At 34.1% G+C, this 8,354-nt stretch overlaps 1 non-coding gene across 1 annotated transcript; it reads left to right on the forward strand.

The window, feature by feature from the left end:
- The first annotated feature begins 541 nt into the window (after positions 1-541).
- Positions 542-646, forward strand: LOC149843011 (small nucleolar RNA R71). The gene has a single exon (XR_016431297.1). It is a non-coding gene; the product is annotated as a small nucleolar RNA R71 (small nucleolar RNA).
- The last annotated feature ends 7,708 nt before the right edge of the window (positions 647-8,354 follow it).

Consider the following 8,354-nt stretch of genomic DNA (forward strand, 5'->3'; position numbering starts at 1 on the left):
TGGCTGCCGAACTGGCTGAGAGGATGTAGGCATCTGCATGGAAGACTGTGGATTCTTCCATGAAAAATTGGGATGGTTACGCCAACCCGGATTATATGTCGATGAAAATGGGTTGTTCGGTGGTCTGACGTAACCCTGAGCTGCCTGAACTTGTTCTTGAACAAATTCAGGGTACTGAGATGACGAAGGACACTCAGTGATATCGTGTGCCGAACTGGCACAAAGAGTACACACCTGCTGTGTAGTGGATGGTCCTGAGAGAAGCTGGTCCAGCTTCTGAGCAATCATGTCTACCTTGCACTGTAGTGTAGTAGATGGACCAATCTCAAGAACACCAGCTTTCTTCTGAATGCTGGGTGTGGCTCTATCAGAATGAGAGCTCGAAGCATGGTGGAGGGAATTCTCGGCCAATGTATCAAATAACCTCCATGCTTCATCCTCGCTCTTCAGCATGAATGTCCCTCCACATGAAGAGTCGATCATCTGACGATTCTTGTCAGACAATCCATCGTAGAAGCTCTGCACCAGTTGCCATTTCGGCACCTGATGATGGGGACATTTCCTGAGGAGATCCTTCATTCTCTCCCAGGTCTCATGAAAGCGCTCACCATCTAGCTCTGAAAAGCTAGTGATGGCTCTACAATATTGGTTCGTACGACCAATGGGAAAATATTTCCGAAGAAACTCCTGTTGCAATTGATCCCATGACTCTATTTCTACAGAATCTAAGGACTTTAGCCAATACTTGGCTTTGTCCTTCAATGAAAAGGGGGGGGGGGAATAGAGTCAATCTCAAAGCATCATCATCGAAATTCCGTATCTTTACTGTAGAACAGATTTCGAGGAATTCATCTAAATGCCGGTAGGGATCCTCGTGACTGGGGCCATAAAAGGATGGAAGCATCTAAATAATGCTGGCCTTAATCTCATAATGCGGCGCTCCTACATCGGGTCTCCGAATGCAGGATGCCTGAACATAGTCTGTGGGAATGAAGTATTCCCGCAGAGGACGTGAATGAACTGGGGGTGGAGGTGGAGGATCCATGTCAGCCATTGTTGCCGAACTTCGATGAGAATGTAAAATTCTCTCTAGGTTGTCAACAAATGGGTGTAATGGGGTTCCTAAACCTCGTCGCCCCTGCATACACTGGTACTGAGACCAGATGTAAGCAAATGACCTAAATCTAAATCTAAACTAACACAGGTACTAAAATGTAAATAAGAAAATAACAGTAACTAAAAACAAACAGATATGCTATCTATCTATGTCAGAATTCTATAACTAAATAAATAAATAACAAAGTAAACTATTCTAAAATGCTAAAACAAATAAATACAGAAAATCACAAACTATGTTTTTCTAAAACTCACCTGTCTAATCGCTCCTTGTAGAATGAAAATTAAGTGAATCATAGAAAGAACAGTACGTGAATCCTATATTTACTAACTATGTTAATCCTATATTCACTTACTAATCCTACTAACTAAAAAGAAAACAACTAATTAACTAAAAACCAATTAATAAATCAAACTCTAAGAAATAAAATAATTAATTCGCCGTTCCCCGGCAACGGCGCCAAAATTTGGTTGATATTTTGAAATGATCTTTTTAAAACAAGTATTTGCAACAAACTTTGGAAAATCGTCAACCAAAAATATAAAAACCGACTTTCCACAAGTGGTAAGTTCGGGTCGAATCCTCAGTGAGCAGGAATTAATCAAGATATTTCTAGAAAATTTGATTTATTAATTACAAATATCAATCTATAATTATAAAGTTAATACAACTACAATTAATCACTAAAGTGAAAATGAAAAAGCAATTAAATCTTCTGCTCCACACCAAGGGTACTTTCGTCTTTTCGCCAATTATTCGTTCTTCGCACTTGGAAAATAACCTTGAAAAAGAAATATGCTTTTCAACCTAAAAATGCAGAAAAAAAACAAAGTTAGTATTTTATTCTACCAATGCAAACAATAACTAAAACTAATTCTAATTTTACGAAAATAATAAAACAAATGCTACTTATCAAACAAAAATTAAATAAAATACTAAATTAATTCTAAAATTAACCAAATTAATTCTACTAATGCTGTATGATGATTATGCAACTCCTAAAATGCAGAAACTACTGAAAACAGGTCTAAATTACCGAAACTAAGAAAATTACGAAACTGCCCCTAACTAGTGTAAAATAGATTTCTGACAGGTTATCGGAAAACCAATGTTTGACACAGAAAACGAGGTCCGATTTTCCCAAAATTTATTCTGTTCTTCAACCGACAGATTAAACAATCTGACAGTTTTTACAGAATGGAAAAAAAGTATCTGAAACTCCAGATATAGGCGTTTCAAATCTGGGAAAAATCAGGATATCGAAAGTCCTGTAATTTGAAATCCAGAAAAAGCGGTTTTCGCAAAACGCTTAAAAATCAGACTAAATCAACTCCGAAAGAGCTGAAATTTGGTATGCAGTTAAATAACACGTCAATAAAGTGAATAGAACAAAATTTTTTGGAAAACACGAAATTTTTGCACAGAAAATAATGCTTGTGCGACAGGGCAAAAATCGGTTTTTTCTTTGAGTGCACTATTCACTTTATGGATCTATTTAAACACTAGAAAATGTAAATTAAACCTAATGCAGTCTAAATGACACTGTATCACCGTGTATATGCAGATGAGTATTACAACTACGCTAAATGCACGACGAACAAAATACGATAAGCAAATTATGACTAAAACTACGTTAACTAACGATGCAAATGCAACTATGCTAAACAATAAAATGCAATCCGACTACTAAGTTAAATAATATCTAACTACCAATCAAACAATCACAAAACACATTTCACACATACGAAACAAATGCGATATACGCACACACACTTCTACACTAAAACTAAATTAAATAACTAAACTAATTAGTATAAAAATCAAAATAAATAATACTAAATGAAATTAATTCACTAAAGAACAAAGGCTAGGGTTAGGGTTCACTCGGTTGACTCAACTAAGCTTGGTTTTGACTTGGGTAGGCTCGGGTTGGGTTGAGTGAACTCGGTTTGGATTAGGTAGGCTCGAGCTATGTTTGACTCGACTCGGACTAATGTGGACTCGGCTAGGCTTGGCCTAACTAGTTGGGTTCGGTTGACTTAAGATTGGGTTTGGTTTACCTTGTTGACTTAGTCAACTAGGTTCGGTTGACTTAGGTGGACTCGGTTTTGGGTTGCCTTGGCTAAGGTTGACTCGACCTTGGTTTGGTCTTGACTTTGACTTTGGTTAGGCTTGGTCTTGACTCACCTTAGGTTGGACTTGGACTTGACTAGAGTTGACTTAGTCAACTAGGTTTGGGTTTACTTAAGTGGAATCGGTTTGACTTAGATAGGGTTGGACTAAAGCTTGACTAGGGTTAGGTCTAGGTCTTTGACTAGGCTCGAGTTGGGTTAAGTAGGGATTATGTTTGACTCGACTAGGCTTGGCTTAGATTAGGTTAGGTAGACTCGGTTGATCTAAACTTAGGTTAGTGTTGACTCAACTAGGCTTGACTAGGGTTGGGTCTTGGTCTTGGACTCGACCTAGGTTTGGTCTAAGCTTTGACTTAGACTAAGCTAGGTTTTGACTAGATTCAAGTGGGTTTAGACTAGGATAGGTTTAGACTAAAGTAGTAACATCTTAATTCCTACAATTAATTCAAAGTTACCGATTTTAATGAAGAAGGTAGGAAAATAAAGTAAGAATTATCAATGCCCAACTTGGAAATTATTTGGATTCTTCAAAAACCGTCCCACTTAATGAGGGAGTTACTTTCCTTAATTGCTTTTAAAGACCTCTTTGGAAAGCAAAAAGTCCAATCTAGAAACCCACAATTTTGCTTTTCAAGATGGACTTAAAATGCTTTTAATGCTCTATGGAAATCGTGGAGCCTAGATTGGAATTTTTGTTTAATTTCAAAAACACTTTCCAAAGTTAAGGATTAACTCCTTCTTTAATGCCCATTCAAGATTTAATTCTCCCTTAAATGCCTCACACGATTTTTGAAGAAACTCTTCTTTTCAAAAACTTTCCAAATTTCAATTACTTTAATTACCTCCCTTCTCAAAAATCGCCAACTTCAATTGGTGCTACTTTCTAAACTAATGCAATTAATACTACCTAGAGAATAAAAGGAATTAAATAGAAAACTGATTTTCTAGGATTAAATGCTACCCTAATTCCTAAAACCTACTTAATTGACCCCTAAAAACGGCTAGGAAAGAAAACCCTAATAGATTGAACCTAGACACCTTCCTAACTTAACTAATTGTAATTAATAATTTCTAAAAAAAATCGACCAAGAGCTCAAGGGGAGCTCTAATGGCTGCCGCCCCTCCTTGGGGAAGAAGAAGACCAAAAAAAAAAACAAATAAATACAACTAAACTAAAAATAAAACGATTAAACTAAATATCAAACAATTTGATAAAACTAAATTAAAATGTAAAAACAAACTTCTAATTACACAAATGCAAACATGAACCATACTATGCTGGAATTTATTAAAAACATACAGAAATAAAAATTCGACTTGTGTAATTTTTGTTTTTCAATAGATCCAAAACACCAAAAACACAAAATGCTAAAAACGATTATTTAGAACTATCCTAAACGAATGAAATGACCTAACACAACTTTATGCTGCTGTTAACATCCAAAACATACAGCAAACCACACAACTTACTAACCTAAAAACACAAATTTAACTAAAATGCAAAGATCGGCTAGAATAAGTTTAGCCGATTTTTTTTTTCTTTTTCAAAAATGAAAACAAGACAAGACACAAGCACAACCCACGAATAAAATGAATTAAAATGAACTTTTCTCAATGAATTTTCTGCAAAACAACTCAATAAACATGCTGGACAAAAAAAAATCGAAACAAAAAATTACTTTTGTAAAAACCAAGAATCGACTAGAAATAGTCTAGCCGATTTTTGTATTTTTGGCTTTTCAATTGAAATCAAAATAACAGCACAAAACCAAACGACTAATATGAATAAAAAATGGAATTTTAAAATTGAATTTTCAGTAGAACAGACCCAAGAACACCTATGACAAACTTGAAGAATCGGCTAGATGAAGATCTAGCCGATTTTAATGAAAAGGATGAAAAATCTAAAAAAAAACTCGATTCAAATGAAGCAATCAAACAAATAAACCTACTATAACGTGCTGGCCTATGCACGAACTCTATTCTAAGGTTGAAAACAAAAAGAAAACAAGAAACACTCAGAAAATAAAAAAAAAAGAAAACCAACACCCAATTCGGTTTTAGCTAGAAGAGAAGGAAGAAGAAGACCTACCTTTTGGAAGATCCGACGACCGGGGGGATGAAGAAGAGCGGACCGTGGCTGGAGTAGAACGTCCTAAACAGTTCGAGGATGCTGGACTTCACCAAAAAACGGCACCTTTGCAGCTGCTACACGTTGGAGATCCGCCGACGTTGGAATGTGAGCCGATTCTCGATCGGAGGGTGTAGAAAGCCGGATGGAGGTAGGGTCGGCTCACCTTGTTGGTGTGTTTCGCACTCCCGCTCAAGGTTAATGGTCTTCACCTCTGCTACACCTGCAAAAATACAGAAAAATGGTGAAACTACAGCAAGGAGAAGAAAAGAAATGGAAAAGAACACAAGGGAGATCGAAAATATGCTTGAAAATCAAGCATAGACCGGTCTTCAATGGCCAAAACGTGGGGGAGATGGAGAGGAAGGAGCTGCTGGAGTAGAATCACTGTAGGGGGCGTCCAAACACAGCCAAAGACGCCTAGGGTTTGCTAAAAAAAACTATTTATAGTTTTGCCATTTTTCAGAAAGAGCTTTAAAAAATAAAATATTGCTAGGCGCCACTTTCTGGGGGGTTTTCTGCAAAACTTTTTGAATTGGGTATGGATAGGCGTGTGGGCTGGGTTTTGGGCTTTCTAAGGGTTGATCCAAAGTCCAAAGAACCTAATTGGGTCGGATATGGATCCGATCCACTTCGAAATCCATGCCCAAACACTAAAATAGCCATAACTCTCTAATTTTAACTCCGATTTTTCTGAAATTCAAACCATAACCCCTTAATATCAAAACACATCTAAATATGGGTTTAAAACCTTAAACTCATTACAAAATGCATGAAAAACTTGTTAACATGATGTGCGTTTCATGCATCATCAACATGCTTAGAACACATATACGCATTATTGAATCACTATGAAAATTTTTTGTGAGCCTTAGAACACATATATGCATGATTTAATCAGTATGAAATCTTTTTGACAGCCTTAGAACACATATATGCATGATTGAATCACTATGAAATTTTTTTGACAGCTTTAGAAAACATATATACGTGATTGAATCACTATGAATTTTTTTTGACAACTTTAGAACACAGCTATGCATGTTTGAATCACTGTAAATTTTTTTTGACAGCTTTAGAACACATATATGTATGATTGAATCACTATGAAATTTTTTGAACAGCCTTAGAACACATATATGCATGATTGAATCACTATAGTTTTTTTACAGCATTAGAACACATATAGGCATGATTGAATCACTATAAGTTTTTTTGGACAACTTCAGAACATATATATGCATGATTGAATCGCTATGAAATTTTTTTGACAATCGTAGAAAACATATATGCATGACTGAATCACTTTGAAATTTTTTTGACAGCCTTATAACAGGTGATTGAATCACTATGAATTTTTTTTTACAGCTTTAGAACACATATATGCGTTATTGAATCGATATGATTTTTTTTTTACAGCTTTAGAACACATATATGTATGATTGAATCACTATATTTAATCACTATGAAATTTTTTTGAGTGTCTTAGAACACATATATGCATGATTGATTCACTATAAATTTTTTTTGACAGCCTTAGAACACATATATACCTGATTGATTCACTATGAAACTGTATTGACAGCCTTAGATCTTATATATGCATGATTGAATCACTATGAAATTTTTTGGACTGCCTTAGATCATATACAAATGATTAAATAACTATAAATTTTTTTTACAGCTTTAGAACACATATATGCATGATTGAATCGCTATGAATTTTTTTTGACTGCCTTAGATCATATACAAATGATTGAATCACTGTAATTTTTTTTTACAGCTTTAGAACACATATACGCATGATTAAATCACTATATTGAATCACTATGAAATTTTTTTTGACAGCTTTAGAACACATATATGTATGATTGAATCACTATATTGAATCACTATGAAATTTTTTTGACTGCTTTAGAACACAAGCATTCATGATTGAATCACTATAATTTTTTTATGACAATGTTAGAACACTTATATGCATGATTGAATCACTATGAATTTTTTTTGACAGCTTTAGAATTGATATACGCATGATTGAATCACTATAAAAAATTTTTGACAGCTTTAGAACACATAGACACATGATTGAACTATGAATATTTTTAGACAGCCTTAGAACACATATATGCATGATTGAAACATTATGATTTTTTTTTTACTGCTTTAGAACACACATATGCATGATTAAATCACTAAGATTTTGTTTGACAACCTTAGAACACATATATGCATGATTGAATCACTGTGAATTTATTTTTATAGCTTTAGAACACATATATGCTTGATTGAATCACTATGAAATATTTTTGACAGCATTACAACACATATACGCATGTTTGATTCACTATAATTTTTTTTGATAGCTTTAGAACATATATATGCATGATTAAATCACCATGAATTTTTTTTGACATCCCTAGAACACATATATGCATGATTGAATCACTATAAAAATTATTTCATAGTGTAAGAATAGGTATATATGCATGATTGAATCCCTATAAAAAAATTTTGACAACCTTAGAACACATATATGCATGATTGAATCACTATAAAAATTTTTTGACATCTTTAGAACACATATATACATGATTGTATCACAGTGAAATTTTTTTGACAGCTTTAGAACACATATATGCATCATTGAATCCCAATGAAATTTTTTTCATAGCCTTATAACACATATATGCTTGATTGAATCACTATGAATTTTTTTGACAGCCTTAGAACATATAAATGCATGATTGAATCACTATGAATTTTTTTTACAGATTTAGAACACATATATGCATCATTGAATCACTATGAAATTTTTTTGACAGCCATAAAACACATATATGCGTGATTTAATTACTATAATTTTTTTTTGACAGCCTTAGAACACATACATGTATGATTGAATCACTATGAATTTTTTTTTGACAACTGTGGAACACATATATGCATGATTGAATCACTATGAATTTTTTTT

This window comes from Nuphar pumila, chromosome 3, assembly GCF_984573655.1.
Source record: "Nuphar pumila chromosome 3, dmNupPumi1.hap1.1, whole genome shotgun sequence".
NCBI lineage: Eukaryota > Viridiplantae > Streptophyta > Magnoliopsida > Nymphaeales > Nymphaeaceae > Nuphar > Nuphar pumila.